Source organism: Pongo pygmaeus, chromosome 7 (genome assembly GCF_028885625.2).
Source record: "Pongo pygmaeus isolate AG05252 chromosome 7, NHGRI_mPonPyg2-v2.0_pri, whole genome shotgun sequence".
NCBI classification, from domain to species: domain Eukaryota; kingdom Metazoa; phylum Chordata; class Mammalia; order Primates; family Hominidae; genus Pongo; species Pongo pygmaeus.
Genome location: NC_072380.2, coordinates 38,852,844 through 38,880,141, shown reverse-complemented (window position 1 = coordinate 38,880,141; position 27,298 = coordinate 38,852,844). Strand labels below are relative to the sequence as shown.

Genomic DNA, 27,298 nt, shown 5'->3' with positions numbered 1-27,298 from the left:
AAGTACTTTACTCAGTCCCCCAATTCAAAGGCTAATCTCTTCCAAAAGCACCCTCACAAATACACCCAGAAACAATGTTTCACCAGCTGTCTGGGCATTCCTTGGCCCAGTCAAGATGACACATAAAATTAACCATCACAGCACCCTCAACCAGGATTTCAAGGATAACTTGATAAAGAGACTATATACAAAGGTTAAAAGAAATAAAAAGAGAAGTTAAGGCATTCCAGGACTAGCAAATGTGGGAAGCCATCGTGACTCCTAGGCCCGAATGGGCAGAGGGAAAAAGGTGCTACCAGAACCAACAAAGTTGGAGCCATGGGAACGGGGCCACCCAACAGGAACTGCTGTTGTAGAATACAGGCACCACCAGAAACTCAGCACCCAGGCAGGGAGAAAGCAGGAGGGGAAATGTCATGGCTTCTCTTCCCTCTGTTCTCTTATCTACTCATGCCTCCCATCGCCCAGACCCAACTGGAAGCCAGAGGGCAAGGGAGCCCGCTGCATGATGATTCTTCTATGACTATTTTTCCCCCGTATGTGCCAACCTCACCCATCTTCAGCCTCCTTTTGTCAGCTTAAGCCTAAAATCTTCAAGGAAGTCTTTTATGGCTCCCCAGATTAGAAAATGACTCCCTTTTATATCTATTTCTAAAGCTCCTTGTACTTCTCTCTTACAACACTATGAAAAATCAATCGTATTATGATTAGTTAGTTATTTAATATCTGCCTTCTCCAACAAACTGTGAGCTCAAGGAGAGCAGAAGCAAGTTTATTTTGCTCACTCCTCGATCTGCAGAACTAGCACAGGAAATAGCACAGGATCTGCACACAGGACTCGATAACCACATGTAGATGGATTAGTCAGTATGTCTCTCTCTCTTGCTGGAATATGAGGGAACTGATCATGTTCTACTAATTTCTGAATCTCCATCTCCAAACATGGTGCCTAGCATATAACAAGCCCTCAGTAAATATGATATAATATATTAATACATAGACAAAACTACTATATTTTTAACCTAACCGCTTTTGAAAGTAAGGAGTTCCATTAATTTAATGCCCACTGTGAAATAGTTGTCTTTTTAAAAAATTCATCCTAAAATTAATAATAGACAATAGAGATTCCAAAAGGTGGAAGATGGGAGGAGGTGGGATGAGATGGGATGGGATGAGAAATTACCTACTGGGTACAATGTAAACTATTTGGGTGATGGTTACATGAAAAGCCCAGACTTCACCACTACACAATGTATTCATGTACAAAACTTCGCTTGTATCCCCTAAATCTATAAAAATTAAAATTAAAAAATTTGTCCTAAAATTGCCTCTTTTGAGCTTGGAGACTGCACCCTCCTCCCCAGTTTTGTAATTCTCAGCCTTGGGAGCCAAGTCTGTATCCAACATGTTTCTGCAGCCTTCACTTCTGCCAACTCACATTTGACTTTCCCAGTCCAAATGGACCACATCTCTGCAGTCTCTTTATATTTGGCCAGACTTCAGCCCCTAGAATACTTTATTTCTGTCTTCTAGAATTTTTCAAACCACATCATGTATTACTAATTTTTCAGTGTCAGAAATGTCCATTACACTGTATTTGTCTGTTAGGTTCTTAAACCAAAGAAGGACATGGCTTTCTTTTTCCATCCCAGTCCTTGTCCTGATGTGCAAGTCAATCAAATTCTTGGAGAGTCAGTTTCTTCATCTATAAAATAGCTGTGATATCTGATAAACCAATTATGTATTGCTGGGTAACAAACCATCTAAAAACTTAGTGGCTTAAAACAACCATTTTATTTGCTCATGATTCCATGAGTCAGCTATTTGGGTTGGGCTCAGTTGGTGCCTCTTCTGCTCGTCTTGAGTGGGGTCATTCATGCAGCTGCAGTTACCTGGCAGTTCAGCTGGAGGTTGATTGGTTTTGAGGGCCTCAACTGAGACAGCTTGTCTGCTCCATGAGGCCTCATCCTCTGTAGGCTAGTCCATGCTGCTTCACATGATAGCAGGAGAGTTCCTGGTAGCAAGAGAAGGCAAAACACCAATACACAAGCACTTTCAAGCCTATGCTTGCATCACATTTGCTAATATCACACTGACCAAAGCAAGCCACACGGCCAGGCCCAGAATCATTGTCAAAGGGGCTACATAAAGGCATAGACACAGGGAGAATGATTCACTGGGGACTGTTACTGCAACAATCTACCATACCTGTTTGCTTCACAGAGCTATAGTGAGGAACCAATGAGATAGTGCTTGCATACCACAGTGTACAATGCCAATGCAAGTTAATATTTTATTGATGTATGTAGTCCCATCATTTTACTTTTATTCATGATATATCTGGAGTCTTTCAACGTCCCCTATTAGATTCAAGTCCCTTTCAGATGGTGTTATGGATTGAGTTGTATCCCCCAAAAAGATATGTTACATGAACTTATTTGGAAATAGAGTCAGTGCAGGTGTAATTAGGTAAGTTAAGATAAAGTCCTACAGGAGTAGGGTGGGGCCTTAATCCAATATGACTGGTGTCCTTGTAAGAAGATAGTGTTCTTGTAACAAAATGGCCATGAGACAGAAATACACAGGGAAAACATCATATAAAGCCAGAAGCAGAGATTGGAGTTATGCTGCCACAAGCCAAGAGACATCTAGGGCAACCAGAAGATGGAGGAGGAAAGGAAGCATCCTCCCCTAGAGGCTTCAGAGGGAACATGGTCCTATCAATACCTTGAGTTTGGACTAGAGCCTTCAGTACTGTGAGACAAAACATTTCTGTTGTGTTAAGTCACCCAGTTTGCGATGCATTGCTACTGCAGCCCTAGGAACCCTAATTCAGATGGTAGATATCTTTAATCCTCATCAGCTTCATCTAAAGAGTTATAAGATAGAATAAGCCAAGAGACTTTGGTTGGGAGTCAAGAGTTTAGGACACTCACCATTGTGGAACTTGAGCAAGTCACTTCACCTTTCTGGGTCATCGTTTTCAAATCTGTTCAGGAGGAGCGTTGCAGTGGATGTATGTTTCCAAAGTATGGTATGGGTGTACTATGATAAGGTACTTAAGATGCTTTTACATGGGTAAATGGGCAAACGTTTTTAAATTTTAATGTTTATATTAATCATGGCTATCTTAAATGTATGGTAAGGCTGGTTTTCAATTTATGTTGGTAATATAAAAACATGCAAGGTTTTGAAAAGTCTCAATTTAAATAAAACCATGAGTAAATAATAGAACAGTTGGCATATGTATATGACAAAACTGTGAAAGACTGACATTTGGGGAAACATTGAACTACATATTCTCAAAAAATCCTTCCACATCAGAAATGTTAGGATTCTGTCAATCCATAAGGATGCCCATTAGAATGGAACACAGAGAGGTCTGGAAGAAGACAGGTGGGCAGTTGATGAAGAGATGAGAGAAGCTTAGGCTGCTCTGCAAGAACCCAGGAGGGGCAGTAAGCCCTTGTCACTTTCAGAAAGTGTCCTCCAATTGAGTAGCTGTTTGCTCTGTATCCATCATATATTCTTATCTCTATAAGCCCCCATCTCACTAGCTGTGTTTGCAGGATATATCTTACCCTATTTCAGCTTCCATGACTGGAAGACCCAGGTCCTGAGACAAAAACCACTCCACTACTCAAGAGGCAAATGGTAATAGCTATCAAGTTGGGAAACTGGAGAATCTTACAGTTTGACTTTGCTCTACGCCGTGTTCTGATTTTCATGCTAGGGTCACATTTGACTATAAGTGGCTAATGTGTGGCTGAAGACAGAGCAAGGAGCATAGACACATGAGTCATCTTACAGAAGACCCTTAGTGCTGGAAACAACCTCAGAGACCATCTCTCCTCTAGTGTGTCTCACTGGATGCCATCCAGCTCCTAAGGAAACAAATCCATTGGCAAGATACCCCTTTCATGTCCGGTGGCACATAGGGTTAGAAATTTTCTCCCTGTAACTTAGATTAGTGGATCTTTAAGCTGGAAAGACTCTCAAACAATTGTGTGGTTTGCCCTTGCCCTTGAACTGTGCAGGTGTAGTTATCCACATTTTTCATAGGAGACAACTGGACCCCAGAGAGGTTAATTGATGGATAGGAGGATCCCATCTTCCAGTTCAATAACTTCCCATTATGCCATGGTATTCTATGCACATTCTGATTGACCTCTTAGAGCTGACTGAACCAAAAAACCATCAGTCCTTCCTTTTCCCCGGTGCTGGCATCTCTTCCCCAGTATGTTTGATGTGTGACCATGTGTATCATCCTCCTCCCACCCCTGAGCAATTATCCTCCACCAATCCTAGGGGAAAGTCTAATTATCAAGTATACCTGCCTGACTTCTGTCCCATTGTTGGCACTGACTTGCTGAGTTTGGGATTACTGCCCATCAATTCTTTTTCTGCATTCAGTGTCTCCACACGATAAGCCCTTCTAGCAATCCTCCATCTAGTGGAAAAGATCCCCTTGCACAGCCGTACAAATCTTTCTTTTTGTGGGGGTCAAGGGGAGACAGTGTCTTGCTCTGTTGCCCAGGCTGGAGTGCAGTGGCATGATCACAGCTCACTGCAACCTTGACCATCTGGGCTCAAGCAATCCTCCCACCTCAGCCTCCTGAGTAGCTGGTACATAGGCATGCCACCATGCCCAGCTAGTTTTTTAATTATTGTAGAGAAAGGTTCTCACTATGTTGCTCAAGCTGGTCTTAACCTCTTGGCCCCAAACAATTACTCCACCTTGGCCTCCCAAACAGCTGGAATTATAGGCGTGAACCACCATGCTCGGCCATCTTTTCTTCTCTAGACTAGATAAGTTCTAGTCTAGAGTTCTCTAGACTAGACCAGTTCTAGTCTAGAGTTCTCTAGACTAGACCAGTTCCCTCAACTGTTCCCCAAGGATGTGGTTTCCAAATCTTAGCCTTGCTGTTGTGGTCTGGAGTGGTCTTATGCAGTGTTCAGAACTGTCTAGATATGCAACAGTCTGGATAGAGGAGGCATCTAGGCAACATCCTCTGAGTCTATACAAAAGTCTGGATACAGTTGGAATATCACCACCCAGTCTGGCCACTATACTTCTGTTCATGTATCATTAACTTTCTGAGTGGCCATAGAACACCCAGGACTCTTGGTGAACTTGCAGTCAACTAAATCCCTAAATTACGAACCAATGTTAGACTTCAGTTTCCATACCTTTTACTTGTACAATGGATATTTTTAGTGTAATTTTTAAAATCTCAGATATTCCTGTGGATGACCTGCTCATCTCCTTCAGGTCTTTGCATAAATGTCTCTTGGCGAGGTTTTCTAGACAAGCCCACCAGGAACCCTGGCCTTGCCTCAACACACCTCTCTAGCACTCCCTGTCTCCGTCTCAGCTTTATTTTTCTCTATAGCACTTATCACCATCTGACATATTATTATTTTACTTCATTTTTTAAATCTGTCTTCCCCTATTAAAATGTGTAAGCTTCATGAGGGAAGGGCCTGTTATCTGTTTGTTCACTGCTACAACCTCGGTACAGGTATGAGTTCCTGGCACACAGTGAGCACTCTTGTATTAGTCAGCTTAGGCTGCCATAACAAAAAACCATAGATTGGGTGGTTTAAACAACACACTTTTATTTTCTCACAGTTCTGGAAGCTATAAAGCGCAAGATCAAGGTCTAGCAGGCTTTGGCTTTGGGTGAGGGTTCTTTTCCTGGCTTGCAGATGGCCGCCTTCTCACTGTGTACTCTTGTGCCCTTTCCTCCATGAATGCACTCAGAGAGAGAGATTTCTTTCTTTTTTTTTTTCTTTTTTTGAGATGGGGTCTTGCTCTGTCACCCAGGCTGGAGTTCAGCAGCACCATCTCAGCTCACTGCAACCTCCGCCTCCTGGGTTCAAGCGATTCTTCCATCTCAGCCTTCCAAGTAGCTGGGACTACAGGAGCAAGCCACCACATCCAGCTAATTTTTTTTTTTTTAATATTTTTGGTAGAGATGGGGTGTCACCATATTGGCCAGGCTGGTCTCAAACTCCTGACCTCGTGATCTGCCCGCCTCGGCCTCCGAAAGTGCTGGGATTACAGGCGTAAGCCACCATGCCCAGCAAGAGAGATTTCTTATAAGGCCACCAATCCTATTGGATAGGACCCCATTTTTATGATCTCAATTAATCTTAATTATCTCCTAAAAGCCCTATCTCCAAATACAGCCCCATTGAGGGTCAGGGCTTCAACATATGAATTCTGGGAAGACACAATTCAGTCTCCCCAAAATTGAGGTCACCTACTGAAACCACTCATACAGATGAGGAAACTGCAGTCCTAAAACACTGAGGCAACATCTTGTTCACTCTCCCCCTGACAGATCCTCACAAAGGGGCTACCAGTGGTGCCTTGAGATTGGCATGGAACTATGCAATGCCCCCAAACCAGGCCCCATCCAAAAGGCATACATCTGTCACCTTAGTTTTCCTTCCTGCTGGGGCCTCACCTCCAAATTTCAAGACCAAAGACCCTCCTTCCAATGTGTCCCATGGTCTGGTAGTCCCCAGAAAACAGGTACAGTGGCCCATCCCCAGCTGCTGGAAGAACTTGCCATCTTTCTGGGAAGTCATTGTCAATCTGTACTTACTGAGCCCATCCCAGTATCCATCTGGGTTGTGCTAGCTACATAGTGACAAGGGGCTGGTAGGACAGTGCTAATTTTCACAAAACTGTTAAACAAAAATTAAGTGCTAACCGTGTGTGGCACTGAATCCAGAGTGACAGGAGTTCCAAGAAGAGAGAAATCAGAGTAAGCGGAACACATCTTCATGGAAGTCGTGGGATTTGAATCAGATCTATAAGGACGTGTGGGACCTAGACAAAGAGAGGGAAGGAAGGGAAATTTTGCAAATGGTGACAAGGGCTGGGGGTGATGACAGCACATTATGAACAAAGGATTGAGTCAGGATCGACCCCGAGTATAGGGCTGGGAGGGTGCTGAAGGCTCCAGCATCTGTGTGGAGATGGGTGAGCAAAGCGCTGGGAAATACAACTTCTTTTGCCAAGTTATTTTGTGCTTTCTTCTTCCCTCCTCCCTCCTGGATCAGCTTAGGTGAAAAGGCTCAGAGCTTCCCTATAAGAGTTTACAGGGAGGTTCCCAAGAATGCTGGTTCACAGCAGACCTTTTATTTTCCCAATAGAACAAGCAGCTCCTTGGATTTTCTTACCATCCTTCCTATGCAGGGATTTCTTCCATCAACAGCCAGTTCTGGGAGGGTGAAGAGCCCCAACTCACTTACTTGAGCAGACTCCAAGTTCCTTGGGGTCTGAGGTCCAGTGGGAAAAAAGGGTTTGGCCAGCAGGTCCCTTCCTTCTTGGATTTGACAAGAAGTGGGCAGGTCACAGGCAGCTGTGCTGAGTATTTATGTTACGCAAAAGGCCGACTCAGCCCTTCTTCCTGCCAAGGTCAGCAAGCCACGTTCCCAGTGGTTTGGGTGTGTGGGTGTCTTCTGGGCTAGCAGGAAAGTCTGCCAGGAGCCCAGGCCTTAGCTTGTGCAGACCCCAAGATACTAGGCAGCTTCTATTCCCCCAAGGCTGCATCAGGGCCCCCTCGGAGATTTTCTCTCACCCCAGGCCTTCTGCCTTCTTTTCACTGAATTCTTTGTTCATCAATGAACAGTACTCAGGGGACAGCCTGTCAAAGAGGACCCAGGCCTGGACTGAGTTGGGGTGGTGGGAGGCTGTGGCAAGAACAGGAGGCCCTGAAGAGAAGGCAGGGACAGAGCAACTACAGTCATACATTTGTCAACACAACTTTAGTCAAAGCCCCTGTCACAGCCTCCATTGGCCACATCCACACACGTCCTCATTTTATGCTGCTGAAATTAGACTGAAATGGACATGATTTAAAGAGGAAAATAAGTAGCCACAGGATAACCTGATTGCTGAATGTGGAAGGGGAGCAGAGTTACTTCAGTTCTTTGCTTTGGGAATTAGCAGAATCAGATACATTTGAGAATTAAGGATGTCTGATGTGCAGATAAACCTCCTAATTTATTTTATTTATTTATTTATTATTTATTATTTATTATTTATTTATTTATTTATTATTTTAGAGTTGGAGTCTTGCTCTATCACCCAGGCTGGAGTACAGTGGTATAATCGCAGCTCACTGCAGCCTCCACCTCCTGGGCTCAAGCAATCCTCCCAACTCAGCTCCCCGGTAGCTAGGACTAAAGGCAGCACCACCATGTCCAGGTTTGTTTTTTTGTTTGTTTGTTTGTTTGTTTTTGTAGAGGTGGGGGTCTCCCTATGTTGCCCAGGATGGTCTTGAACTCCTGGCCTCAAGCAATCCTCCTGCCTCAGCCTCCCAGAGCTCTGGGATTACAGGCGTGAGCTACCTCACCCAGCCCTCCAATATTATTGAATATGTGTAAAGCAGCTATGTCCTTGTCGCTCAGGCTTCCTCTCTGTCTACGCAAATTCTACCCATCCCTCAGGTCAGCTCTCTGGAAAGCACCCTGTTCCTCATCCAGCTCTCATGAGTCAGGGACCGGGCTGCTCAAAGCTCACAGTCCACCTGGTACTCGTTTGGGCACTGCTGAATGAAACCCCTCCTGTTGGTCCCTTGGTGAAGCTTGGATGAGAGGATTCCGCCACCCCAAATTTACCTGGATCCCTGAACACCTAAACCAACCACATTCACTGTGAGGAAAATAGATGACCATAGATAGAAAATAGCAGCACAGAGAGCAGGGACAGCATCTGCAAGCCAAGCCCCTGGATGATCCCAGAACCCAGCGAGAGCTTTCTCTAAACATCTGTTTGAGTCAAAGCTCAGGGCCCACCCCAAGCATCAGCACAGGCCCCGGCCCTCCGCAGCCCACAGCAGCGTGAAGCAGGGATTCCCTGAACTGCATATCACTGCAAGTTGCATGAAAGAGTATGTCCAGCTGGGTGCGGCCCCAAAAAGCAGGGTCTGGGGCTGAGCTCTTTGTAAGTGAGACCCAGGAGCCCCAGTTTAATTAGAATTCCTGCCTAGGATGAAGGCTCGCGGCTGCCAGCCCAGGCCTTGAGCCATTGGTCACGGCTCATAAAGGCCACACACGAGTCACAGAGCCCAGGCGAGGCCGGTATCCCTTGTGGACAGAGCCTCAGAAGTCTCTATGATCCCCACCTTCCACCCTGAGCTCCCCAGAACCCCATCAAAAGCCACATGTGCAACGACACCTGATAAGGATCCAGACTGATTGCGTCCACTCAGTGGGGTCTCTGTTCTCTCCCTAGCCTTCCAAGAGGCCGTGGCTGTCACCAGGGCGCCCCTACCCCTACCCCTGAATCCCAGCTGCAGGGACTGCCATTCAAACATCCACGTGTCCAAGACGGCTGCGGCGTTGGCATGAGGACAAACCAACCTGCCCCACAAGGGCTAGTAGTTTGAGAAGATTTATATCAAACACTTTTAAAACTGTGAAATGTGCTATAAACTTTGTGCCCAGTTTTCTAACGATGGCATCGCTGGTGGCTGGCAGCTGCTCTGTTCCATGCTCCCCCCAGGGTTCCAGCAGAGACCACCAAGGAGAGAGCGGGAAGGCCAGGGCTGCATTCCACTCTGGCATCTGGGAGGCTGCACCCCCAGAGGAAAAAATGCTTGCCTGCCCGCAAGCGGGTGTACTCTGACCCTGAGCCTCCGAACACCCACTCCACAGCAAACACCCCAGAAGCTGCTTCAGATTCCACCTTTGAAGAAACTTCATCCCTTGCTTTAACATTCTGGATGCTGCTTACCTGTTTTCCCAGAGAGGCTAGCCCTTTAAGGGATTCATAGTCATTTACACTTTAGTGTGAATTAAGGAGCTAAGAACAAATTAATTTAGAGAATTAGGAGTGGGGGCACCTAGGATACCAGAGTTCTGAGGAGAAGGGAAATGAGAAGATCAGCAGAAACTGGGCTCTGAACTGAGTCAAAGGTAACCCCGGTCATTTAAATCAGGGGAAGTTCTGCTCACTCATCAATGATATCTTGGTTAAAGGCAGGTTGTTGGGGCCAGATTGCTGGGGTTTGAATCCTAGAACTGCCACTAACTAGCCACTAACTAGCTTGGGCAAGTTACTTAGTCATTGTGTGTCTCAGTTTCTCCAGCCATAAAAGAAACTCTTAGCACCTTCCCCCAATGTTGCTGTAAAGGATTCAATATGTCAACATATGTGTGAAGCAGTTTAAGAACAGACACTGGCAACTGTGCTATAAGTAAACATCACAGAAGTGTCACTACAGGTTGAGTATCCATTATCTGAAATGCTTAAGAACAGAAGTCTTTTGGTTTTTATTTACTTATTTATTTTTCAGATTTTAGGATAGTTGCATCATACTAAATTCAGCCTCCCAAATCCAAAAATTTGAAATGTTTCTGATATGGTTTGGCTGTGTCCCCACCCAAATCTCATCTTGAATTGTAGCTCCCATCATTCCCATGTGTTGTGGGAGGGACCTGGTGGGAGATAATTAAATCTTAGGGGCGGTTTCCCCCATACTGTTCTCGTGGTAGTGAATAAGTCTCACGAGACTGGATGGTTTTAGAAGGGGAAAATCCTTTTGCTTGGTTCTTATTCTCCCTTCCCTGCCTCCATGTGAGATGTGCCTTTTGCCTTCCACCACGATTGTGAGGCCTCCCCAGTCACATGGAATGGTGAGTCCATTAAACCTCTTTTTCTTTATAAATTACCCAGGCATGGTGGCTCACACCTGTAATCCCAGCACTTTGGGAGGCTGAGGCGGGCAGATCATTTGAAGTCAGGAGTTCGAGACCAGCCTGACCAACAGGGTGAAACCCTGTCTCTATTAAAATACAAAAATTAGCTGGGCATGGTGGCGGGTGCCTGTAATCTCAGCTACTCAGGAGGCTGAGGCAGGATAATCTCTTGAACTCAGGAGGTAGAAGTTGCAGCGAGCCGAGACTGCACCACTGCACTGCAGCCTGGGTGACAGAAAAAGGACTCCCTCTCAAAAAAAAGATATGTATACACACATATATAGATATACACACACACACGTATATACATATATATACATATATATGTATATATGGTAACTTACATATGTACATATATACACATATGTGTGCATATATACATATGTGTGTGTGTGTGTGCATATATATACACACACACACACACACACGCATATAAATTACCCAGTCTCGGGTATGTCTTCATCAGCAGTGTGAAAATGGACTAATACAGCTCCAATGAGCATTACCTTTGAGCATCGTGTTGGCTCTCAAAAACCTTTGAATTTTGAAGCATTTTAGATTTCAAAACTTCAGATTTGGGATGCTCAGCCTGTATTGTTATTTACAAAATTAAGGCGGGAGCCTGGACTGTCCTGGTATTCTACTGACAAAGTCAGGAGGCCGTCTTTGAGAGTGGCCTCTTGCTTGGAAGGAGAGTGCCTCATTCCTCCCCCAAGGAAGGCTCCTGGAGTGGGTAGGAAGAGAAATGTTTTTAAAAATCCCCGGATGGCCGGGCACAGTAGCTCAAGCCTGTAATCCTAGCACTTTGGGAGAGAGAGGTGGGTGGATCACCTGAGGTCAGCAGTTCGAGACCAGCCTGGCTAACATGGTGAAACCCTGTCCCTACTGAAAATGCAAAAATTAGCTGGGCATGTTGGTGTGCCTGTAATCCCAGCTACTTGGGAGGCTAAGGCAGGAGAATGGCTTGAACCTGGGAGGCGGAGGTTGCAGTGAGCCGAGATCGCACCACTGCACTTCAGCCTGGGTGACAAAGCAAAACTCTGTGTCAAAAGAAAAAGAAAAATCCCTGGAGAGAGTACCCCACCAGCCCTGAACCCTCCATCCCACTGCCTGCAAAACTCCCCTCTGCACTATCACCAGCTTTCCACCTCACATGCAAATGTTGTGCCACATTAATAAATCAGTTCCCAGCCATTAGGAGCCTGTAATGATCTCTTTCACTCAGCCTGTCCAGCCTGCTTTACAGAGCACCTAATTAACTAAGAGCTGAGATTTGGGGCTTCTTTCTCCTGAGAGACTCCTCACTGAATCCCATCCCCCAGAGTGCATCCCTGTTTGGCTGATGGAATCTCGCAGCATGGATCGGCCTGGCCGGGAGATGGTCAAGCAGTCAGAACGTGGGAATATGGGGCTGCTATGCTAATGGAAATGAGTGATAAATAAATACATTCAATTTAATTAACTAAACAATCCATCATTACTCAGACTTAATGTCCTCCTGCAAGATCTAATCTTCATGTTACTGTTAAGAAAAGTCAATGCATCATAATGGTAAACCATAAAGGAGAATCTCAGCTCATTCCATCTCCCCACTTGCATATTTTCAAAATATTCATATTCTTGGAGATCTTGCCCTAAGGCATTCATCTGTTATTCATCCATCCCACAGAATTATTTATTGAACACCTACTGCCTGCCAGACACTGAGCTAGGCATGAGGGATACATATATGAACTCGAGAGCAGTGATTCCCAAAGGGGGTGTATGCCTTAGGGAGGGAGCCAAATATGTTAGAAGTCAATAAGAAAATATTATGTTTCATTTCTATTTATTTTTAAGCCTGCCCCTGTTGAACTATATGTTTATGCTTCCTTTATGATGACTAACATATGAATGCAGAAGTATATGAGAGGTTTTTTCAGTTTTGGTTTTGTTTTGTTTCGAAACAGGGTCTTGCTTTGTTGCCCAGGCTGGAGTGCAGTGATGCAATCATGGTCCTTGACCACCTGGGCTCAAGTGATCCTCCCGCCTCAGCCTCCCGCCTCAGCCTCCTGCACAGCCTCCTAGCCAGTGCACTCCTTAGGTGCACACCACCACACCAGCTAATTTTGTTTTTATTTATTTATTTATAGAGACAGCGTCTCGCTGCGTTGCCCAGGCTGGTCTCAAACTCTTGGGCTCAAGCGATCTATCCACCTCTGCCTCTCAAAGTGTTGGGATTGCAGGTGTGAGCCACCATGTCCTGCTGGGTGTTATTTTTAAACAAATAAATACCCAAATATTGAAGGCACATACCCTAAACATTTTATCCATGGAGTGCCTCATCAAAAAAGCTTAGAGACCATGAGTATAGAGCAGCAGCTCTCAGAGAGATCTGTGTGGAGTAGGCGAGAGAATTAGAATCCCCTGGAGAACCTTTTCAAAATAAATTCTCCCGTCCCCTTGGAGGAACTGTCAGAATCTCAGGGGAAGAGACTGAAACATTTGTAATTGTTACAAGCTCCAAGTATTTCCAATACTAATCCTACCTCCTCTCTCATCCCTAGTGAGAATTGCCTGTTCACTGACTTCTAGGAAGCCCTCCTTCTAGGAAGCCTGCACTGTAATATTCTGGCGTCGCCAGTAGCATATAGGGTTCAATGCAGATTATTCAGGACTGATTTGTAACTGCCTGCATTGTTCAGCACAGTCATGCACACCACGTAATGACGTTTCAGTCAACGCCAGCCCATGCATACAATGGTGATCCATAAGATTGTAATACGGTATTTTTACTGTGCCTTTTCTATGTTTAGCTGTGTTTAGATCACAAATACCGTTGTATTATAATTGCTTCCCATATTCTGTACACATGCCATACAGGATTGTAGCCTAGGAGTAATAGGCTATATCAAATAGCTTATGTGTTTAGTAGGCTCTGCTATCTAGGTTTGTGTAAGTGTGCTCTATGATGTTCACGTAACAATGAAATCTCCTAAAGATGCACTTCTCCGAATGTAGCCCCATCACTAAGCAACATATCACGGTACTTTAGAGATGACTGATATCTCAATTCTGTTGGAAGCTCCTTGGGGACAGATTTTGTGTCCCTCCTAAATATCGGAGCTAGACACATGCCGGCACTTTCATACCTAGGTTAATGCAAGCCAGGGAGAGCCGTTGCTTCTCTTGTGTCCAGGTCTACAGGTAAGCTTACTGTCAGATACAGCACTGCTGGATTTGTTGACATTGTACCTCTTTTCGGAAGGGTAGGAGAAGGGCCTGGGAGCCCTGGAGCCAAGCCAATGAGGGGCCCTGAATGCTGGCCTCCACATGCCACCTTTGGCAGACATTAAGTCACTCCCTTCGTTGGGCATGGGTGGGAGGGGGATTCCTGGGACTTTGTCATCATGAAAGTACCCATGGTCTCACCTCTCCAGGCAGGACAAAAAGAGCTGGGTTAGTCACCTGCCCTTTCTCCGAGCTTCCACCCCCTCCATCTATTTCTCCAGTGCTCATTGCCCTCCTAATGCCTCTTGTCCCAGTCCCAGAGGAATTTACACTGAGGAAAATTATAGCCTTAGCCCACCCAGGGCTGATTTAGAAAGAAAAGGAGAAGTTAGGGAGGGATGGAGAAATCACTGCAAAGCAAACCCTTAAACTGGACGCATCCGCTGTGAAGCTGCTGAGCTCATCCTGCCTGCCCATGGCCTCAGCTCAGGGAGGGGCCAAGGATTGCTGCTCTTTGCCCAGGGTGGTCTATAATCAGACCAGAGTTGAACGTGTGACCAAGGGCATCCCACCCACAGGCTGGCTGGCAACCCTCAAGCAGGCCTGGAATGAAGAATTCTGCCCATCTGACGAGCTTCCTCCACATTTGGCATAGACAAAAAGAGAAGGTTGGGAAGCTGGTCAGAAATGAGACACACCAGAAGAGGAGAAGCCAGCCTGCCAGGACCGGGACACCACATGGCCCCAGAGAGCTCGGGGCGGGAAGCCAGCTCCCAGAGCCCCCTCATGACTAGCAGCTCTCTGATTCCAGAGCTCAGGCACCACATGGTCCCTTGCTCCAGGTGGTCTGAGAAAGCACTGGTTCTTTGCCAATGACAGAGGCAAGCAAAGACATTGATTGTGCCCAGAGAGAGTCTCTAGATATTGTTACCAAACCAAACTTGGGTCCAACTGCTCCATGCAGCAAAGCCAAACACTGACATGGGTCTGCAGCAAGAGAAAGTGAGGCATTTATTGCAGGGAGCCAAGCAAGGAGAAATGGGCAGCTCAGGCTTAAGACCCAAACTCCCCAATAGCATAGAGGTAACGGTGTTTGTTTGTTTGTTTTTGTTTTTGTTTTTTTTGAGATGGTGTCTTGCTGTGTTGCCCAGGCTGGAGTGCAATGGCACCATCTTGGCTCACTGCAACCTCTGCCTCCCAGGTTCAAGCAATTCTCCTGCCTCAGCCTCCTGAGCAGCTGGGATTACAGGCGCACACCACCACACCCAGCTAATTTTTGTATTTTTAGTAGAGACGAGGTTTCACCATGCTGGCCAAGCTGGTCTCGAACTCCTGACTTCAAGTGATTCTTCCTGCCTCAGCCTCCAAAGTGCTGGGATTACAGGCGTGAGCCACCGCACCTGGCCAGCTTAGAGGTAAGCGTTTTTAAAAGCAAACAGGCAGAGGTTACAAGTACAGTCATCAATCAAGTCTTGGAAGCTATACGTCGATTTGAGCTTCAAAGGTGGGACATCTTGAAGTGGATTGCGGGGGCATAGATCATAGGTGGATTTAAAGAAATTCTGATTGGCTATATGAAATAGCTTATGTGTGTAGCAGGCTCTACTGTCTAGGTTTACATAAGCGCACTCTATGATGTTCAAATAACTATCAAATCGCCTAAGGACGCATTTCTCAGAATGTGCAAGAAGTCATTTGTCAAGGAGGAAAAGCTTTGTCTAAAACTTTGGAGTCAGCAGACAATAATGTTAGCTCTGGTCCCGGGGCATGACCTCCTCCAGGCCCCTCAGGAAGAACTTTAGGACAAAGAACAGCAGTCAAACTTCAGTCCTCCACTCCCCCTTATCTGAGGTCTGTGTGCCAGCAGATCCACTCAGTAGGGGTCCAGGTTTCTGAAAAACAGCTCAGGGACATATGCTTAGATGTTATCTTTAGTTTCTGTAAGGGACAAAACATCTCCTGCTTCTCATTTCTTGGCTGTTGTTTTAGACTACTATTACCTTCTTGCTTATCAAATTGCTCATCTACTCTCTAGGCCAGCTAGGTGCCTGGAATTTCCCTTGAAGAAACTCAAGATTTTTCTTTATTCCCGTGTGGCCAATGTGGGCTGCTCAAGCCTCCACAGGACATCAGATGTTTGTCTCCATGGTCTTCATGGTGGGCCTGGACAACAGAGCTATCTAGGGCCCTCAAACCTTGAGCCCTGCTCTGTGAAAAATAGGCAGCCCCTCAGAGAGGAATCTGTGGATGGCAAGGGCGGGAAGCTGTGATTCCTCTGAGAACATTTCCCTTCCTTTTCACTAGAACCAAGGTGAGGCTCAAGGGTGACTCTCCTCATCTCCTCACCCACCTCAGGCCTCTCGCAGAATCTTCTCTTCCATTTTCAGTTCTGCTCTAGATGCTCACAAGAGACAAGAGTAAGATTCCCCCCTCCAATACTGACTCGGGGAAAAAAACATAATGAGGTTTCCACTTCCAGTCTCTTGACTCTCAGAGATTGTCTGAGACCCAGCCCTCCCTGGAGGGAGCCCAAAGGCTTGATGAGCTTCTTCCTAGGGCAACCTCAGGGCACAGCCCCTTGGGGCTGCTTTGGTGAAGCACCTTTAGGGTGTGCCCTAAATGAAGGGACAAGATGTTGAACAGGGCTCTTCTGGTTACCCAGAATTATGGCCAGGACCCAGGGTAAGGGCAAGAAAGAAAAACCACAATTAGGACCTCATATCCTACATCCAGAGGGCTGCCAACCAAGTCACATGGGGCAAGCTAAGAGGAGTCAGACCCAGCCTGCCCACCACCAACACAGCCCAAAGGAGGAAGCTCGAGGACAGGAAGGAAGGCCCCTGGTCTTTGGAACACTGCAGTGGGCATGAAGCCTTTCCCCGCCCAGAAGAGGAGTGAGGGGAACTCCAGGGGAACCACTAGGAAATGTTGGCGAGGCCTGAAAGAAGGAAGCACTGACCTCTCATCCGCACCAGATAATGACTGAGCTACAGCGCCTACTGGAGTGGAGGTGCTAAAAAACTTTTCAGAGAACATTCTGGAAAGAGGACCATGGTGCATGGCATTTTAGTTACCCTCTTCCACCTATGGGGGCCAAAAGGAGAGTGCTTGGCACATGTTCCTTGACCTTTTGAAACTGGCGAGCAGAGAGGCTGCATTAGTTTCCTAGGAATGCCGTAGCAAAGTGTCACACACGGGTTGCTTAAACAGCAGAGATTCCTTCTCACGTAGTTCTGGAGGCTGAAAGTCTAAAATCAAGGTGTGGTGGGGCCATGTTCCCTCTGGAACCTATAGGAATCCTTCCTTGCCTCCTCCTAGCTCCTCATGGTTTGCAGGAATGTGGTTCGGCATTCCTTGGCTTGCAGTTGCAATATTCCAACCTCTGCCTCCATCATCACACAGCCATTTTGTCCCTGTGTGACTCTGTCTCTTTGTCTCTTCTCCTTTTTTACAAGGACACCAGTCATGTTGGATTAAGGCCCCACCCTACTCCAGGATGACCTCATCTTAACTCATTATATCTGCAACAACCCAGTTCCAAATAAGGCAAGGCATAAGGTACTGAGAGTTAGGACTTCCACATATCTTTTTGGGGAACACATCCCATAACACATACTGATGCCTGTTTCTGAACTAAAGATTTCTGAAAGTGAGAGGCTCACTGGAGTGGCCAGTGGACCTGAAGTGACTGTAGCATAGAGCACCTAGAAAGAAGATGGGGCCACTCCCACTCTGCTCCAGTTCTCTATAAGGAGGACCTCAGGGATTCCTGCAGTTGTGCAGGAAGAAGCTTGTGGTGGCTGGGTGCGGTGGCTCACACCTGCAATTTCAGCACTTTGGGAGGCCGAGGCAGGAGGATCACTTGATACCAGGAGTTCGATAGCAGCGTGGGCAACCTCTTCTCTACCATGTGGTGGTGCACGCCTGTAGTCCCACATACTCAGGAGGCTGAAGTGGGAGGATCGCTTGAGCCCAAGAGGGGCTGGATGAGCTACGATTGTGCCAGTACACTCCAGCCGGTACAACAGAGTGAGACCACCATCTCGGAAAAAAAAAAAAAGAACCAGGAGTTCCAGGACAGCCACAGAGCTCGGTAGTAGGACACCCAAACCAGAGCGGACAAACGCCCAAAGGGAGACTCTGCCGCCTGCCCTGGAGGGGGTTCCTCATTTTGGAGGAAACTGAGGTGAAGCTGAACATTGCCCCCAAGAAAGCCAGGCCCGGAAGTCTCCCCACACAGGTGGGGGCTGGTCAGGTGGGGAAAGCTCTGCCTCTATCCCTCCTTCCTGCCCCCAGCCCCATCGAGGAGAGAGAAAAGGAGGGAGGGTTGCAGAGGCAGACTACACCGTCCTCCTGTTCTCTGGGTTGCTGGGAGCCAACGCTCTCACCAGCCCAGGAGGAGGGAGGACATAGCGTTGCATTGTGCTTAAGATTGAAGTTTGGAAATGTGAACAGGCCCAAGCCTTAAATGCTGGAATGAGACTGTGTGAATGTCCAAAAGTGACAGGGGAGGCATGGCACCCATCCAGGGAAGCATTAGGGGATGTGAAGCAGCGGGACAGAGGGCCTACACTGTATAAATGAAAGCAGCAATTGGGGAAAATAAATCATACCATTGCAAGCTCATACTTCAACAGTTCAGACTCCTCCATCTAACCAGTTATAATTAGTTTCTCTGAACCTGATTTGTAAAAGTGTCACATGCAGGCTGCTGCCTCCACCAGCTAGGCTGTGCCCTTCATCCGGCGCTTGGGACCCAAGCTCAGACAGCCGTCTTCCTGCAGCAGTGACATGCCCAGGTGAGAACAGGTCCCAGCCCTCGTCACTCCAAAGCCAGACACAGAACTACACGGGCTGCAGCACAAAGAGGTCTTTGTTGGCATCCATCCTCAGACAATCTCAATATCCCTCCCCTCAGGTTGCAAGTGTCAGACATCAGGAAACTTTCTCCAAGGAGGCAAGGCTAAGTAAGGGCTGCCAGGCTACCAAGAAGCCAGCTCCACCATATATTTCACAGAACGAGGCTTTTTGGAGTGACACAGACCAGGGAGAAAAATGCTATGGGCACTCAACTTCTTGAGCTTGTTACTGCTCTAGGGAAAGGTGTGAAGAAAGCATTGTGGAAGATGCTGCACCATGGAAATCTGTTGGAAGAAGGAGTGGGAGTGGCTTGCTGATAATCAGTAAAGCAAAATAAAATTTGCTGGCATATGGGGGTCAAACAACTCAATTAGAAGCAATTCACCAAATACTTACAGAAACCCCATTGCACGTACGAAATAGTATTAGGCACAGTTAGGAGTAGAAAGATCAGTAGGGCAGGGTCTGTTTTAAAATGTACCTGGGATTGGCTGGGTGAGGTGGCTCACCCCTGTAATCCCAGCACTTTGGGAGGCCAAGGCGGGTGGATCACCTGAGGTCAGGAATTCGAGACCAGCCTGACCAACATGGTGAAACCCCATCTCTACTAAAAATACAAACATTATGTGGGCGTGGTGGCGGGCACCTGTAATCCCAACTACTCGGGAGGCTAAGGCAGAAGAATCGCTTGAACCTGGGAGGCAGAGGTTGCAGTGAGCCAAGATTGCACCATTGCACTCCAGCCTGGGTGACAGAGCAAGACTCCATGTCAAAAAAATAATAATAATAAAGTAAAATGTATCTGAGATTTATTTAGGCATGATAAGACCAGCAGATCAGGAGACAACTGCCATTCAAACTGTTCCCAAGCGGAAGAAGTGCACCCACCACCCAGGGTCCCATGGGAAGCACCAGGGTCCATCAAGAAGAAACACAGGTAACAGCCTGTGTGTGGTTATCTCGGAAAGGAATAGGCAGGGAAGGGTAAGCAGCTCAACAGGTCTAGGAATGAAAAATTTGAATAATTTTGGCAGGCTCTGGGCTTTAGAGGTGGTTGTCCAGTACTTGGCCCTCAGGCAATTAGGGCAGGGGATTAGTGTCCTGGCCTTGGGATCTGGTGGGGCTATGGACTTGGAATTGGTTGGTTTGCATATCAAAAATGAGCTTGCAGGAAATATGGAACCAGACCAAATGCCCATCAATTAATGAGTGGATAAAGAAACTGTGATATATATATATGATATACATATATATGATGGAATATATATGTGACGGGATATTACTCAGCCATAAAAAGGAATGAATTAATGGTATTCACAGCAAAAAAAAAAAAAAACGGTTGGAATTGGAGACTATTATTCTAAGTGAAGCAACTCAGGAACGGAAAACCAAACATTGTATGTTCTCACTCATAAATGGGAGCTAAGCTATAAGGATACAAAGGAATAAGAATGATACAATGGACTTTGGGGACTCAGGGAAAAGGGTGGGAGGGGGGTGAGAAGTTAAAGACTACAAATTGGGTTCAGTGTACACTGCTTGGGTGATGGGTGCACCAAAATCTCACAAATCACCATTAAAGAACTTGCTCATGTAACCAAATACCAGCTGTTCCCCAAAAAACCTATGGAAATTAAAAAATTAAATACTTTTTTTAAACGAGCTTGCAGGAAAGTTGTGTGTTATCTCCAGGAATTAGCTAACCGTGGATGGGGCAGTGCTTTCTGGGTCCCAGATGGCAAGGAAACATGGTCAACACAGAGTTTCTGCTCTCAAGCTAAAAATTCAGGAGGAAGGACCTAGAACATGACCACAAGCATAACACAAGACAGAATATAATATGTGGCATAAAAGATAAAAATGAAGGGCATGAGATTTCCTAGAGAAGGAGAAATAATCCAGTTGAGGGAATCAGGAAACGCTTCAGGGAAGAGGTAGTATTTGGACAATGAATAACAAAATATATTTACTTTTTAATTGATAATATATATCCATGATTTTTTAGAATCCAAAACAACAACGAGGGTCAAACTAAGAAAGGCAAAGCTATAGTGATGAAGAAGAAATCAGTGGTTGCTAAGGGTTAGGATTGGAAGGTGGAAAGAAATAAAAAGGAACAGCACAAAGGAGCTTTGGGGGTGATAGAACTCTTCTGTACTTAATTAGAGTGGTAGTTACACAAATTTTACATGTAGTACCGGCCAGGCCCAGTGGCTCACACCTGTAATCCCAGCACTTTGGGAAGCTCAGATAGGAAGATCACTTGAGCCCAGGAGTTTGAGACCAACCTGGGCAACATGGCAAGACCCTATCTCTACAAAAAAAAAAAAAAAGGTGTTTTTTTTTTAATTAGCCTGGTGTGGTAGCATCCACCTGCAGTCCCAGCTACTCAGGAGGCTGAGGTGGGAGGATTGCTTGAGGCCAGGAGGTTGAGGCTGCAGTGAGTCATGATTGAGCCACTGCACTCCAGCCTGGGCAACAGAGTGAGACCATATCTGAAAATCAAATAAAATATATTTGCATTTCTTTTCTGAGTGCCACTGAGTATCTTCTTATATTATTATTGCTATTATTTTATTATTTATTTTTATTTTTTTTGAGACGGAGTCTTGCTGTCACCAGGCTGGACTGCAGTGGTGCAATCTCAGCTCACTGCAACCTCCGCCTCCCAGGTTCAAGCAATTCTCCCTGCCTTAGCCTCCTGAGTAGCTGGGATTACAGTCGCCTGCCATCATGCCCGGCTAGTTTTTGTATTTTTAGTAGAGATGCAGTTTTGCCATGTTGGCCAGGCTGGTCTCGAACTCCTGACCTCAGGTGATCTGCCCACCTTGGCCTCCCAAAGTGCTGGGATTACAGGCATAAGCCACCAGGCCCAGCCCCATGTAATTTAAGAGCCACTTGGATGTCCTTTTCTGTGAATTCTGTGCATGCCCTTTATCTTTATTGCATTAGGGTCTTTATTAGTTTGTAGAAGCTCCATACAGATTGAAGAAAGGAGTCCTCTGTCTGCTGTTTATGTTTTAAATATTCTACTGTTTGTTGTTTGGATTTTGACTTGGTTGGTAGTATTTTCGGCCATGGAGAAAGTGTTAGTCTTTATGTAATAAAATGTATCAATTTTGTTTCTTTTATGTCTTCTGGATTTTGTGTCATACTTACAATTTCTTTCCACTAAATGACTATTATAATTGATGGGTGAAGAGGGAGTGAACAGAGTGAGCACAGGGATCTTTATATATCTGTTACATCAAGCTTACTAATTGTATTATTCAAATCTTCTATATGCTTACTAATTTTTTGATCTGATTGATCTATTAATTACCAAGAGAAATGTAAAAATCTACCAGTGTGATTATTAATTACCAATTTCTTCTTAAAAGTCTGTCCATTTTTGCTTATACATATGTATAAGCAAAATTATATATTATATATATATAAAAAACAGTTGCAGTGGCTTACACCTGTAATCCCAGCACTTTGGGAGGCCAAGGCAGGTGGATCATTTGAGGTCAGGAGTTCAAGACCAGCCTGGCCCACATGGTGAAACCCTGTCTCTACTAAAAATACAAAAATTAGCCAGGCAGTGGTGGTGCATGCTTGTAATCCCAGGTACTCAGAAGGCTGAGGTGGGAGAATCACTTGAGCCTGGGAGGCAGAGGTTGCAGTGAGCCAAGATCATGCCACTGCACTCCAGTCTGGGCAACAGAGTGAGACCCTGTCTCAAAAATAATAAATAATATATACACACACACACACACACGTAAAAGCAAAACTATATATGTGTATGTGTGTTTGTGTATGTGTGTGTATATATACATATACTTTTTTTTTAGAGGTGGAGTCTCACTATGTTGCCTAGGCTGGTCTCAAACTCTTGGGCTCAAGCAATCCTTCCCCTTGGCCTCCCAAAGTGCTGGGATTATAGGTGTAAGCCACAGTGCCCAGCCTCAAGTTCTTTCTTGAAGAGGGAGTTAAGCAGTACATTTCTGTCTGCTATAACATGCATATTTGCCTACATCAGCATTTTTATCCCCTTCCTAAATAATACTTGAATTTAGCATTATAACTCATTGTTTCTGCCCATATTCAATGTAGGTGCTCAGTATCTAATCCCACCTCTTGTTACACCCCCAGAGTTAATCATCATTGTTTTATTCAGTCAATGCATGTTCATATTTTCATATACAATCCTCCCTAAGTATCCACAGGGAACTGGTTCCAGGGCTCCTCTGGATACCAAAATCTTCAGATGCTCAAGTCCCTGATATAAAATGGCATAGTATTTGCATATAACCCACACACAACCTCCTGTATACTTTAAAGCATCTCTAGATTAGTTATAATAGCTAATACAATGTAAATGCTATGTAAATAGTTGTTATACTGAATTATTTTTTAAATAATTGTTATTTATACAAATAAAGAAACATTACAATTATAAACATTTTTAAAAATATTTTTTGAAAGTTGCAGTTATAGGTAATAAAGTTTCTCAAAATAAAACTACCATGGCACTACTGAGTAAGGCATTTCTCTCTGGATTTTTTCCCGAGCGAGGGCTGTGGATGAATTTGCACTGAGACAGCTATCCCACTTGTACATGACACACTATTTCTACATAATAAGCTGGGGTTAGGGCTAAATATTTAATAGGGAGCTGTTCTTCCAGAAATCATTCATGATCGTGGTCTACTTAATACTTTGCTTCAAGGCCTTAGGCAAGCAAGGATAAATAACGGGTGTCACTTCCTTAAACATAATTATTATATTTTTTACTTTCATTTCCATAGGTTATTGGGGTACAGGTGGTATTTGGTCACATGAGTAATTTCTTTAGTGGTGAATTGTGAGATTTTGGTGCACCCATCACCCAAGCAGTATCCACTGCACTCTATTTGTAGTCTTTTATCCCTCACCCCCATCTACCCTTTCCCCCTAAGTCCCCAAAGTCCATTGTGGCATTCTTATGCCTTTGCATCCTCATAGCTTAGCTCCCACTTATGAGTGAGAATATACGATGTTTGGTTTTCCATTCCTGAGTTACTTCACTTAGAATAATAGTCCCCAATCTCACCCAAGGTCACTGCGAATGCCATTAATTCACTCCTTTTTATGGCTAAGTAGTATTCTATCATTCATATATATATATATGAATGATATATATATATATATATGATATATATATATCTCACAGTTTCTTTATCCACTCGTTGATTGATGGGCATTTGGGTTGGTTCCATGTTTTTGCAATTGCAAATTGTGCTGCTATAAACATGCGTGTGCAAGTATCTTTTTCATATAATGACTTCTTTTCCTCTGGGTAGCCCATTAGTGGGATTGCTGGATCAAATGGTAGTTCTACTTTTACTTCTTTAAGGAATCTCCACACTGTTTTCCATAGTGGTTGTACTAGTTTACGTTCCCACCAGCAGTGTAGATGTGTTCCCTGTTCACCGCATTCATGCCAACATCTACTGTTTTTTGATTTTTTGATTATGGCCATCCTCGCAGGAGTAACGTGGAATGGCATTGTGATTTTGATTTGCATTTCCCTGATCATGAGTGATGTTGAGCATTATTTCATATGTTTGTTGGCCATTTGTATGTCTTCCTTTGAGAGCTGTCTATTCATGTCCTTAGCCCACTTTTTTATGGGATTGTTTGTTCTTTTCTTGTTGATTTGTTTGAGATCATTGTAGATTCTGGATATTTGTCATTTGTCAGACAAATTTCTCTGCTGAGAAATCTGCTGTTAATCTGATAAGTTTTCCTGTATAGGTTACCTGGTGCTTTTGTCTAACAGCTCTTAAGATTCTTTCCTTCAACTTATCTTTAGATAACCTGATGACAATGTGCCTAGGCAATGATCTTTTTGCGGTTAATTTCCCAGGTGTTCTCTGTGCTTCTTTTTGTTGTTGTTGTTGTTGTTGTTGTTGTTGTTGAGACAGAGTCTCGCCCTGTCGCTCAGGCTGGAGTGCAGTGGTGCAATCTCGGCTCACTGCAAGCTCCAACTCCCGGGTTCACGCCGTTCTGTGCCTCAGCCTCCCGAGTAGCTGGGACTACAGGTGCCCGCTGCCATGCCCGGCTAATTTTTTGTATTTTTTAGTAGAGATGGGGTTTCACCGTGTTAGCCAGGATGGTCTCGATCTCCTGACCTCGTGATCCACCCGCCTCGGCCTCCCAAAGTGCTGGGATTACAGGCATGAGCCACAGCGCCCGGCCCTCTCTATGCTTCTTGTATTTTGATGTCTAGGTGTCTAACAAGGTCGGGGAAGTTTTCCTGATTATTCCCCCAAATATGTTTTCCAGACTTTTAGAATTCTCTTCTTCCTCAGGAACACTGATTATTTTTAGTTTGGTCATTTAACATAATCCCAGACTTCTTGGAGGCTTTGTTCATATATTCTTATTCTTTTTCTTTGCCTTTGTTGGATTGGGTTAATTCAAAGACCTTGTCTTCAAGCTCTGAATTTCTTTCTTCTACTTGTTCGATTCTATTGCTGAGACTTTCCAGAGCATTTTGCATTTCTATAAGTGTGTCCATTGTTTCCTGAAGATTTGATTGTATTTTATTTATGCTATCTATTTCCTTGAATATTTCTCCCTTCACTTCTCGTATCGTTTTTTGGATTTCCTTACATTGGGCTTCACCTTTCTCTGGTACCTCCCTGATTAGCTTAATAACTAAACTCCTGAATTCTTTTTAAGGTAAATCAGGGATTTCTTCTTGATTTGGGTCCATTGCTGGTGAGCTAGTGTAATGTTGGGGGGTGTTAAAAAATCTTGTTTTGTCATATTACCAGAGTTGGTTTTCTGGTTCCTTCTTACTTTGGTAGGCTCTGTCAGAGGGAAGATCCAGGGCTGAAGGCTGTTGTTCAGATTCCTTTGTCCCATGGGGGTGTTCCCTTGATGTAGTACTCTCCTCTTTTTCCTATGGATGTGCCTTCCTAAGAGCCGAGCTATAGTGATTATTATCTCTCTTCTGGATCTAGCCACCCAGCAAGTCTACCCGGCTTCAGCCTGGTACTGAGGGTTGTCTGCACAGAGTCCTATGATGTGAACCATCTGTGGGTCTCTCAGCCATGGATAACAGCACCTGTAACAGTGGAGGTGGCAGGGGGGTGAAATAGACTCTGTGAGGGTTCTTAGCTTTGGTGGTTTAATGCACTATTTTTGTGCTGGTTGGCCTTCTGCCAGGAGGTGGCACTTTCCAGAGAGCATCAGAGGTGGCAATATGGGGAGGAACAGGCAGTGGGTGGGGCCCTAGAACTCCCCAGAGTATATGCCCTTTGTCTTCAGCTACCAGGGTGGGTAGGGAAGGACCACTGGGTGGGGGCAGAACTAGGCATGTCTGAGCTCAGACTTTCCTTGGGCAGGTCTTGCTTTGGCTGCTGTGGGAGATGGGGATGAGGTTCCCAGGTCAATGGAGTTATGTTCCTAGGATGATTATGACTGTCTTTACTGCGTCACGCAGGCTGTCATGGAAGTGGGAGAAAGCTGGCAGTCACAGGCCTCACCCAGATCCCATGCAACTTGAAGGGCCCGTCTCACTTCCACTGTGCATCCCCTAGCAGCACCAAGTCTGTTTCCAGGGAGTGGGCAAGCAGGGCTGAGAACTTGCCCCAGGCTACCTGCCTACCAGCGGCAAAAGCAAATAGGCTTTCCTTCTTCCTCTGCCTGTGGAGTCTGCACACCAGATTCACGCCCTCCCCCAAGTTCTGGCCAGGAGGCTTCTCCATCAGTTCAAATTGTTACAAAGTTCAGCTGGAGATTTTCTTCTCCCTGTGGCCTTTTCCCAGCACTTCTGGCCACCCTCCCGAAGCACTCCTGTGAGGCCAGGCAAAAACGTCTTACTAGCGGACCCATCAAGCTCCCAGGACTTTTCTTGCTGCTTCTTCTACCCTGTATTTTGCTCGGCTCTCTAAATTAACTCAGCTTCAGATAAGGTCAAAATCTTCTCCTGTAATCTAGACCTTCAGTTTCCCCAGTGGGGGTGTGTGTTCGGGGGTGGACAATCTCCCTTCCCCACTTCCACAGTTTGGGCCCTCACAGTATTTAGGGTGTCTCCTGGGTCCTGCAGGAGCAATCCACTTCCTTCAGGTGGTCTATGGGTCCTCTCAGGTTTCCTGATTTATTCCTGCAGTTGTACTAGAGCAAAAATTCACAATGCAAGCCTCTGCGTGCTGCTCTGTCTGTCCAAGTTGGAGCTGCAATCTAGTCCTGCCTGCCATCCACCATGATCTGACCATAATTATATTTCATTGTTGTATTTTTTGCATATTTTTTGATCCACAATTGATCAAATCCACAAATGCAGAATCCTCAGATACAAATGGCTGACCATATGTTTACTGATTGCTTTGTTCATCATTTCTTCTTGCATTTTAATTCTTCCTTCCGCTTTCAATTTTATTCTTCCTGAAGTATATCCTCTTTCAGGGAATGTGTTAGTGTCTCTCAGACTTTGTTCTGAAAATGTTTTTATTTTGCACTCACTTTTTTTTTTTTT

The 27,298-nt window shown here is 45.2% G+C and overlaps 1 long non-coding RNA gene across 1 annotated transcript; it reads right to left on the bottom strand.

Moving 5' to 3' along the window:
• Window positions 1-1,840: 1,840 nt before the first annotated feature.
• Window positions 1,841-7,344, bottom strand: LOC134740103 (uncharacterized). Its single transcript, XR_010127338.1, has 3 exons — window positions 7,195-7,344; window positions 6,723-6,841; window positions 1,841-2,014 (listed from the first exon to the last, which is right to left on the bottom strand). It is a non-coding gene; the product is annotated as an uncharacterized LOC134740103 (long non-coding RNA).
• Between the last annotated feature and the right edge of the window lie 19,954 nt (window positions 7,345-27,298).